This window comes from Camelus dromedarius, chromosome 20, assembly GCF_036321535.1.
Source record: "Camelus dromedarius isolate mCamDro1 chromosome 20, mCamDro1.pat, whole genome shotgun sequence".
Classification (NCBI taxonomy): domain Eukaryota; kingdom Metazoa; phylum Chordata; class Mammalia; order Artiodactyla; family Camelidae; genus Camelus; species Camelus dromedarius.
Window position 1 is genome coordinate 37816837 of NC_087455.1, and position 9928 is coordinate 37826764.

The 9928-nt window shown below is 41.6% G+C and overlaps 1 long non-coding RNA gene across 1 annotated transcript in view; it reads left to right on the forward strand.

Moving 5' to 3' along the window:
* The window catches only part of LOC116148888 (uncharacterized), a 65999-nt gene extending 56277 nt beyond the window's left edge, over window positions 1–9722 (forward strand). The window contains exons 2-3 of the long non-coding RNA XR_004132459.2: window positions 3981–4032; window positions 8919–9722. This is a non-coding gene — a long non-coding RNA (uncharacterized LOC116148888). The remainder of the gene's footprint in view (window positions 1–3980; window positions 4033–8918) is intronic.
* Window positions 9723–9928: the final 206 nt, after the last annotated feature.

Below are 9928 nucleotides of genomic sequence, written 5' to 3' on the forward strand. Positions count from 1 at the left end.
TAAACATAATAGCGTGTATCTGAGGTGTTTATCACAGCACCTAAAACACAACAGCTGATCAATAAATGCTAATTTCCACCATCTTTCCTGGTAAAGAATCCCAGGAACACAAAGAGGAGGCCAAGTTTTCCATGGTTAGTCATCAAAGGAAAAAAAAAATGTGGGCCTAGAGACAGAGCAGTTTTCAGCCTGCCTTGGTTTTGAACATTATGAATTTCTGCTTCAATTTTAACAAACAATAAACATTTGTCAATTTGTTTTACAGATAGTCACACAGTAACAAAAGCTGCACCTGCTGTGAGAAGTAAAATCAACTCAACTGTCCCCCTGTGTTGAGTTGTTTCCTAATTTTAACTTCTATAGAGTTTATTATTTTTTATTGAGGTATAGTCAGTTACAATGTGTCAATTTCTGGTGAACAGCATAATGTTTCAGTCACACGTATACATACATATATTCATTTTCATAGTCTTTTTCATTCTAGGTTATCACAAGACACTGAATGTATTTACTTTAAATTTTGTTCTTCTTTCTGGTTTTTAGAAGCTGCTGGCATTCTCTGCTAAGTCATGTTTATTATAAAAAAGTCAATATTGATACTATATAATTAAAGAGACTGTTTTTTCTTCCTCTTTTCATCAAATTGTGTGCACTAATCCCAGGCCCACCCAGCACTCCGTGCCCAGGGACCCTTTATGGGGCATTTGAAACTCAGCTGATTCTCAATCTCAGTGTTTGTTGAATTGAATTGAATTGAATTGAACTGAATTGAAGCTAATAAAGGGAGTATTTTATATTATGCTAGAAATAACATTAATTTTCTCAGAAGCCAGCAAACAGAACTACCTTATTGTAGTAAACCATGTTTGCAACTGACAGAAAAATTTGAAATATGCACTTTGAAACGTTATCGCTGGTTGAAAATGGCCAAAATTGTCATACTTGGCCACCAATGGGCATAAAACCACAACTGGTCAAATTACAGTTGATAAATAACAGCGACCAGTGATTGACGGCCATTATGGGGATCAAGTCTTGACAGTTCGGAAAAAAACCGTCAGCGTTTCAAAACAGCACTGCCCAGAACACCAGCATGGGCTTGGAAATTCTAACTTTGATTTGTGTTGCTTCTGAGCTCAGAGACATTTAGATGGTGAGGAAATGTACAGTGTATTTGTGAAAAGCAATGTTTAGGGGGAGTAAAGAGGACACATACGTAAAAGGCATTTCATAAGTTTGAATTTTAGTGTTTTTAGATCTATTAAGTCACCCCTTTGGGGACTATTTGAAAATACATGAAAGTGGAAACTGTGAGCCTAATGGTATGGCAGGAAAAGGAGTAAATTGCTCCTCTGAGGTTGGGGAGGGTTGACGAGATATATTAACCCTTTCAAGACCCTTGGGCAGATTTCTTCCATGGATGTTAAAAAGTTTAGTGTCTTCAAACTTTTGTAATATATCTGCCAACGTGATCAATGACTGTTAAATCCAGTGTCTTGAGAACTAGTTCTGTTTTCAGGTCTGGAAGAAAGCACATTTTTCTGTGTTTTCTTCTTAAAGAATATAAACACATACACTCCAAACTTTAAACACATAAGAATATTTCTTTAGTGTTATACTGTTTCCGTGTTTTACCTTGTTATTTTTAACTTTTTAAAAAATATTTTGATGATGCACTCCAAAGATATTTTAAAATGAAGGTATTGTTTAGTTCATATAATTTAATGCTTTCCCGATCTCACAGTTTTAAAATATCTGCAGCTCTGTGCATACTGTAAGTGTGGGGGAAATCATGGATGTAACCCCAAGCAAATACTGCTTTGTGCTGCCGTCCAGCCTGGGCAATAATGACCCCATGTAAATGTGCTGAGTAATTTGAGTTAAATATTGCATCCATGACCACCTCTTTGGGCTCTACCTACCTTCTGTTTTGTTTTCACTCTGCTTAGAGTATTTATTACAGCATCACAACAAGTCGTGGGCAGTCGGTGTTTTATTCTGCGCAGTCAGCTGTGGAGATGGACAACTCTGAGGGGCCCCTGATGTCCGCCCTCTTCTGTCCCACAACAGTTATCATCTCAACGCTCGCTAGATTTTGAGTCCAGGAAAGCCCCAACTCTACTGCATACTTAAGATCACTTAAAAAATTGTTTGCAAAATTAACGACTTTGTGAGGAAATACTGGCGTTATCACCTTATAAAACTTTTCATCGGCCAGATCGATTCATCATCTGTCTGTCAACCTATGTATCTTCTATCGATCGATTGATCGGTTGATCTGTCCTCCTCCCGCTCCTCTGTCTCTAGGCTCGTTGTCTGTCTCTCGCCTATAACAAAATGACCAGGAGGGCAAGGACTCTGTCCGTTTGGGCCACTCTACTCCCAGCTCCGAAAACAGTGCCCGGCACACAGCAGGCACTCGGCACACACGTGCGGGATCTGCACGAGGCAAGACTGGCCTAGCAGCGCCTGCTCGGACGCAGTGAAGCAGGACCGCGGATCCCCCACCCCACCCCTCTCCCCGCGCTCCGCCAGCGCCAGCGGGGACGCCCTTGCCGGCCGCACGTGTGCCTCCCGCCTCCGCCAGGAGAAGGTCCCAGGAGGGGCTGCAGGAGGGGCCCAGGAACCACGCAGCCACAACCTCGGGTGGGTGGGTGTCACTGCTGTCCCCACGCGGTGACGCCTTGCCCACCTCTGCCTCCCTTGTCACAAGTCCCTCCTCTCTTATTTCAGTGTTGAGCTAAATGACAGGCCCCCCTCACCCTTCCTCTGTCCCTGCCCTTCCCGTCCCCCCGAGAGCCTCGAGTCCCCCGGCGCTGCCCTCCCTCCCCTCTTTCCTGGGGAGCACGGCGTGGATTTGGGCATCCCGCTGGGGCAGCATCAGGCAAAGCGAGGCAGCTTCCCTCGCCCCGACCCGTGAACCGGGGTCAGGGAACTAAGACAACCCGAATCTTCTAGAGACATAAGTTCTGTCTGGCTTTGACCCTCTGCACTGTCTCACGAAATTCCTCACGAGAACATTTTCAAAAACACGTTGAATATTGTAGATTTCTCATTCTATTTGGCCATGCTGCCTGATAACATATTTAAGTTTTCAGAACGGGTGATTTAAGGAGCCAAGAGGGGATGCAAATAAGGGTGGCCGGGTCAGTGAGCTTCCCAGGAGCTCACCTGCATCAAAAGAAGGTGTCAAGTGTGAGTGCCCAGGCGTGAGCGTCACCGTACAAGGAACAAGATGGAAAGTGTGAGGATACCGCGCTGCTTTTTACCAATACGCAACATCAGTACGCTGCTAAGTTTTATATTAATTACCTTCTCATTCCAAGTTTTCATTTTCTTTGACTGTTTTTATTTTTTTAGAATCCAAAGTAGTACGTCGGCAGATAGCAAGCGTTGCACAGGTATCAATATCTAAATGGAGACAGGTGTCTGTCTAGACATACGGTGCCCTGTGCGGATGAGAGAGTTGGGCACATTGTAGGCAGCCTGGACGCGCAGGTGTCCAGGCGGGTGTGACTCAGGTTGTTACACCGTGATTTACTACATCACGGCTGATGCTCAAGAAGGCGTGGTTTAGTAGTCACTGGTTATTTCAATTTACTCTTTTTGCGTTTTTAATTACTAAATGAATCCCTCATGGTCAAATGATTAATTGCCCAATAATTCACTGCAGTACTTTCTTTTCCTATTTGCGCAAAGCGCAGTGCATAAAGAAAGTATTTGGAATATGGGCTGACGTTATATATGATAGCAATGCATTCATACCACTCTCCTTCAGGGGCTGTCAGGACTTTCATGATAAAACTCCCATTTTCAAGGTGCTTAAAACTAAGCTGGGAAAATTCATTTTCAGCTGGCAGCTGGCATACTGGATGTCCACCAGAGAGCAAAGTTTTTAAACCAAATTTGAGAATTTATTGGGCCATTGTTACAATGTCCCTTTGTTGGAATCTGTCTAATGTTTCTTCTTTTTTTTATAGTTGGTGAACAATATTATATAAGACACAAGTGGACAATACAGCGACTCACAAGGTCAGTTATAAAATAATGGTCGTATCCCCAGTGCTGTATGATGTATCTCTGCAGCTTACTTTATACATAATAGCTGGTGCCTCCGAACCCCCTGCCTCTGTACTGCCCCCCCCCACCAATGCTTGTTCTTATGACAGGATTTATGGGAGTGGGGACAAAGGACCAAGCATATGGTGTCATCTCCATCACCTGCTGTCTCGGTACATCCCACCAAGTCTGCAGTCATTTTAGAGCAGACTACCTGACACTACTCGAAAGCTCCCTGCTTTTATGTGACTCCACATTCCTTCTTTCTGGACTCAGGTCCTGTTTTTCCACCCTCCCACCTTCCACGTGCTAATCCCCCTATGAAGGCTGAAGTTTCTGCCCTTCCAGGACACCCCACGCTCACCTGAGGTATTACCACTGAGAGCTGGCCTTGAGATGAGTTAAGGCCATGGGACCCAAGGCCACGATCAGAGCATGTTTGCAGTATGCAGTAAATAATGGCTGTACACATGCGTCAATTATGTAAGATTTATAACAAAGGAAATAGAAGCATGCATGCACTAGAGATACTCTGTAAGCCTAATAAACAAAGAAATTCACATTCCGTATGTGCTGACAGAGAACAGATTAAAAGCAGAACAGGTGCATCATAGGCGTGCACCTCCCTGTGGCAATAGAATAAAGTGTTGTTAACCCCATCATGTCTCCTGCTTAAGTCTGTCCAGTGGTATGGCAACTCCTCGTGCATTTTTTCATTTTGAGGCCGCTCACCTCCTAGAACCCCATGTCAGCCTCCCTTGGCTGACAACTGCCATGACTTACCCTGAGCATCATTCCTGCAAGAAATTCTGCTTTTCTTTTCAAAAAATAATTTAAATAATCATTAAAAATAATTTTTAAATGCCAGTATAAAATAGATTAAATATACGGAAAATCAGAATTCATTTTCTTTTAGTCAAAAATCAGAGTCAGTTTTGTAAATGTCCATTTTTTCTAAAATATATATATTAAATTATATGAATTGATATTATGGTTGTATGATGTTTTATATCTATAAAAAGTTCCATATATAGTATACATAAAGTTTTTTATCTATAAAGTGTATATATATTAAAACTTTACATATAAACATACATATAAATTTTATACATGTTACTATATATAAGGAACTTTATATATAGAATACATATTTATATATATAATTAATTAATGATATAGAGTTATATGCTCTTATAATTTTCAAAACTTCCCACTCTTGTTAGGTACTCCTTATAATCCAAATATATATGTTTTCATGTGTCTTTTCTCACTTAAACAAGCCTGCCCATTTTGCTGCTTACTTCAAAGAACATGTTTTCCTGAGGTCGATCCTCTCAATCTTATCGTTCTTCCCCACTGGATCATTTTCTGTTCTTAGGTTAGTCATTTCTTTTATCCTTCTGGGTTTACTCTGTTACCATTTCAACTTCTCAGTTTGGTTACTAAGCTAATTCATTTTCTTTCTTTTAGTAATGTTTGTACTTAAGTCCCCAGTTTTCTTAGTAATTATTGTTTACCTATAGCCCAGAAATTTCGGTATGTCGGATGATTGCTGTTTTTACAGATTCCTCACTGCCATTCTGCCCATTGTAATGTTTCTACATGAGCTCTGGGCTCAGATTGGACAGGTCTTCTTGGGTGTCTGTGTGGTGACACTGGCTGGGAGAAGAACTCTCTAGAAGCCAATATAATGCAACAAGATCCCAGAAACACCACCACCACCACCACAACCACCAACAAAAATCCATAAAAACAGTCTAAATGATAGAGTAATACACAGAAGAGACATTTAAAATAACTTGATTCGGAAGAGAATTCCATCCCCATCACTTCTTTTGAAAATCATAGTGGAGACTTCAGGCAAGGAAAAAAATAGTAAAATAAAAGCATCCAGGGAAACACTGAGGTGAAAACTCGAGGACAGTGTGACCATCTAGATAGAGGGTTCGGGGGAGCCAACCACAAAGCACGGAACTGACGAGTCATCTTGGTAAGGTTGTGGAATAAAAGATCTATGTACAAAAATCCATTAAGTCTCTGCACTAGCAGTGTACGTGTCGGGTGTGCCTGTAGGCTCTTATTGCAATATATTGGTTTCCAGGGAGTTTTTCAGTTTTCACTGTTTTCATCTTTGAAGGGGATTGCTTTTTCTGTCCCAATTATGTATAGTCTGAACTGTGCAAATGTACCTCAGAAAGGTATTTTTGTTTGATCATATGAGGTTTTTACTAGTCCAGCATCAATGATCATAAATTTTTCTCCACTTGGTGAGTAGAATAAATGCAAACACTTAACCCATGGGAAATGCAGGTCCATGGTTTCAGATTCTTGGGAGCACTGCTTCTTTGATGTTCACCTACAGCCTGGAATAGGCATAAAACGTCCTTTTGGTTTCTCTGAGTCAACTGCTATGTTTTTTTCTGGTCAAAACTTTTAATAAAGTTACAACTTTTCAAGGGTTCTGGCAAAAGGCATTGCCCCATTTCCAACTGTCCATCTAAGCAGGCTGAAGACTTCATCTTCTGTGTCTTCACAGACAGTGAAGCCTACGTAAGAAGTGCCTCCACCCTCATCACCACCTCCATCAACACCATCATCACCTTATCCACCTCTACCACTATCCTCATCACCACCACCACCACCTTCACCACTGTCCTCATCACCACCTCCACCACCTCCATCATCACCACCTCCACCATCTTCACCACCTCCATCATCACCACCTCCACCTCCACCATCTTGTCCCCCACCACTCCCTCCATCCTGGGTCCCAGCACCATCTTTCATGCTGATGGTTTGATTTTCATTTCTTTCTTGTGGCTTTATTTTTTGTAACATCAGCACTGCAATAAAGTAGTTTTACTTAGAAGTTTACCTAACATTTCTAGAGGTTTGTACTGAGAACATTTTTGTTTTCATAGTTGAGCAGATTGTTGTAAGTGTACATAGGGTATTATCTTTTTCATGGTGGAAATTTCACTAGCCTCTAAGCCCCACAGACGACCACACTGCTACAGTGTTTCACTGGTGGTTGGCTCTTCCTGAATGTTGGATGACAGGTCATTACTTTTCCAAAGAAATCTTATGCAAATCACCTAATTTAACTGCCTTCAATAGTTTTAAATTTGTTGTTTTAGTAATTCCTTTTGACTGGCAAAATTATGCCTTTCATTGTGTCTGGTGTTTTATTCCCAGATTTATTATAAATGTGATGGCGTCAACCATCTATTCTTTTCTTTTTGTTTTCTGCCATGTAAACTCAGCTAAATGAAAGTGCTTTCCCATCAAATTTTAATAAAGACTTAGTAACTTTCATAGTCTACCTTTGCTTGGAACAGATCCTAAAGTAACACCTGTTACCTGTGAAAGTATTTCTTATAAAAAGATAAGGCAGCATTTTATCACTGCGTGGGCATTGGGTCCAACCCGTTCCACCACAGGTTGGGGTGACAGGCCAATCATTTAGATAGTTACTCATTTCCTGAAGTAAGGTCTCAGATGAATTGGAAGGAAGAGATAAATTGCATACGTGCAAGAAAAGAGACAACCAGGCATCTAAGCTAGAGAGAGAGAGGGAGGGAGAATGAATGAGAAATTAAATATGGACAGTTGGGACAAAGAGAAAGAGACAGAGAAAGAACCCCCATTTCACATGAATTAGCCACATGCATTTGAAGAGATCAACATTTAAATGCATCTTTTGATGAGTTTTTTGAACAACAAAGAATCTTGTTTTTAACTAGTTAATCAAATCTTAATTAACACATACATTTAACTTTTACATTTTATATTACGTATTAAGCAAAGTTCCTTTGTCCTTAAAGTAGGAACAATGCTATATTTTTATTCCTGTGTTCTATTTGCTGATATTCATTTACCTGTTTTATCAAGGCTGCTATAAGTATTTGTTGCATTTCACTGCTTAATTAATATAAAATTGTGAAATATACCATGTTGATGTTTTCCATAGACATTCCAAATGTTCTGTGTGTATGTATATATTATAAAATCTTCTTTAAGGAGTTCATTATTTTTCTGTTTTGCTCAAATACCTGATCTTACTGCCTTAACTTTTTAAAAATTACTTTTGATGTTGACCATGAATCAACATCAAGCTATTTGATCAGCCAAATGATTAGCCAAAAAAATAAAATAAAATAAAGAGCACGTGATCATTAAAATGTAAAAAGAACAGGAGGTGTGCCAGTCAAGCCTATGTCAGTGGTGACCAGAATCAATCTGCTTGTTGGTGAGCGCAGCCTGTAAGGACCAGGGTGGAGGGCGGGCTCCTACACAGGTAAGCATCCCCCAGAAAGGGATGCAGGCACCGCCCACTGGGCCGCCTCCCCAGGGGCTGGACAGGAAAGGAGAGCAGCTGTCACTGAAGACAGCACCTTCATCATCCACTGACCCTCGTGGGCCTGGGGCTGCCTCCAGCGCCCCCTCTCCCCTCCTGTCCTCAACAGCACACCATCCTCCAAGGCACAGTCTACCAGCTTAGTAACATTATTCCCTACAGCAGATGTCACTGATTTAAGACAATAATAATCAAAAGAGGTAAAAATGTGGCATAACCTGCTTATCTGAAACAATTCAGTGCATCTGGGGCCTGCCTCATCTGGTCTCCATCCAAAAAGGTGTGTTTGTTAACAGGGGCAGATGTAGACACACCTGCAGTGTTGCAGTGGTGATTGCTTGTGAGTTTACGGAGTGTTTTGTGGTCTTCAGTACACTGTCATATGAACGTGTGAGAGAAAAGCAAGACTTAGATGTCCTGGGTGGTCCCACGTGGTCTGGCCACGCTGGCCCTGCCTGAGGTGGAACTTTCTCCTGCACCCCCTTTTCTCCTCCTCATACAGGCATTTCTCCTGGAGAGCTAGCCGCATGTTTGCATCTATGTGTCGCACTCAGAACAGATCTTCGTCTGTCTGCTCATTAAAATCCAGGAGCTACAGCATAAAAGCATAAAGAAAAGGACCCTCACACTGCAGCCCAAACTTTGCTGCACGTGATCAATACACGCCAGGCGGAGGTGCGTCTCCTCAATTGTCTGTTACAGATGTGCGTGATGCCCTGTGTCCAGGTAGCAGCCCCTGTGCCGCGCCGGCAGGAGTGCTGTTCATGGAAGGTTCACCTGCTACCTCGCCTCCCAGCCAGCTGGAGGCAAACCAGACTGATAGCCCTGAACCAGCGCGGCACAGCCCTGATGATCTTACACCAGGCAGCCTGATGTACTGCTCTGTCATCTACCAATCCCTTTCCAATATAGATCCGTTCCTAAATGAGCCGTCCCTTGTTTTGTACCATGAGCAGTAATTTAAAAAGCAGCACATTGGTTTTAACTAATATTATGAAGGCTTTGGATGTGCACATGCTTACAGCTGAGTGGGCTTCACTCATCTTTCACTGCACAACAAAGGATCCTGATTAAAGTTCAGACACAGGGAAAGAGAAATGTGTCTGCAATTGAATGTGTCAAAACTTATACCTGCTCTGTTTTATTATAAATCTCGTTTCAGTATCAGTGGTGATTTTCTTCCCTGAGTTTTCAACAAAATGGAAAGAGCATCCTTAAGCCCAGGAGAGAACATAAGAAATGGGGGGAAGTGCTTTTTGTAAAATGCTGTTGTCCTACTATAAATGCAGTTCGCTTTAAAAAATAAGATCATTTGCATTGTGTGTAACTCATTTGAAAGTGAATCATTTATTAATGGATGTCCAGTATTTGCTTTGGTTCCAAAAGTGAAACTCTCTCCAGTTGAAAGTAGCTTCTGACTGTCCTGTGTAGTCAGAACTAACTTCACTAAACTACCTGTGAAAATAAAGAAAGTGGGATGCAGTTTTGCAACAGCATCAGAAATCAGAAGCC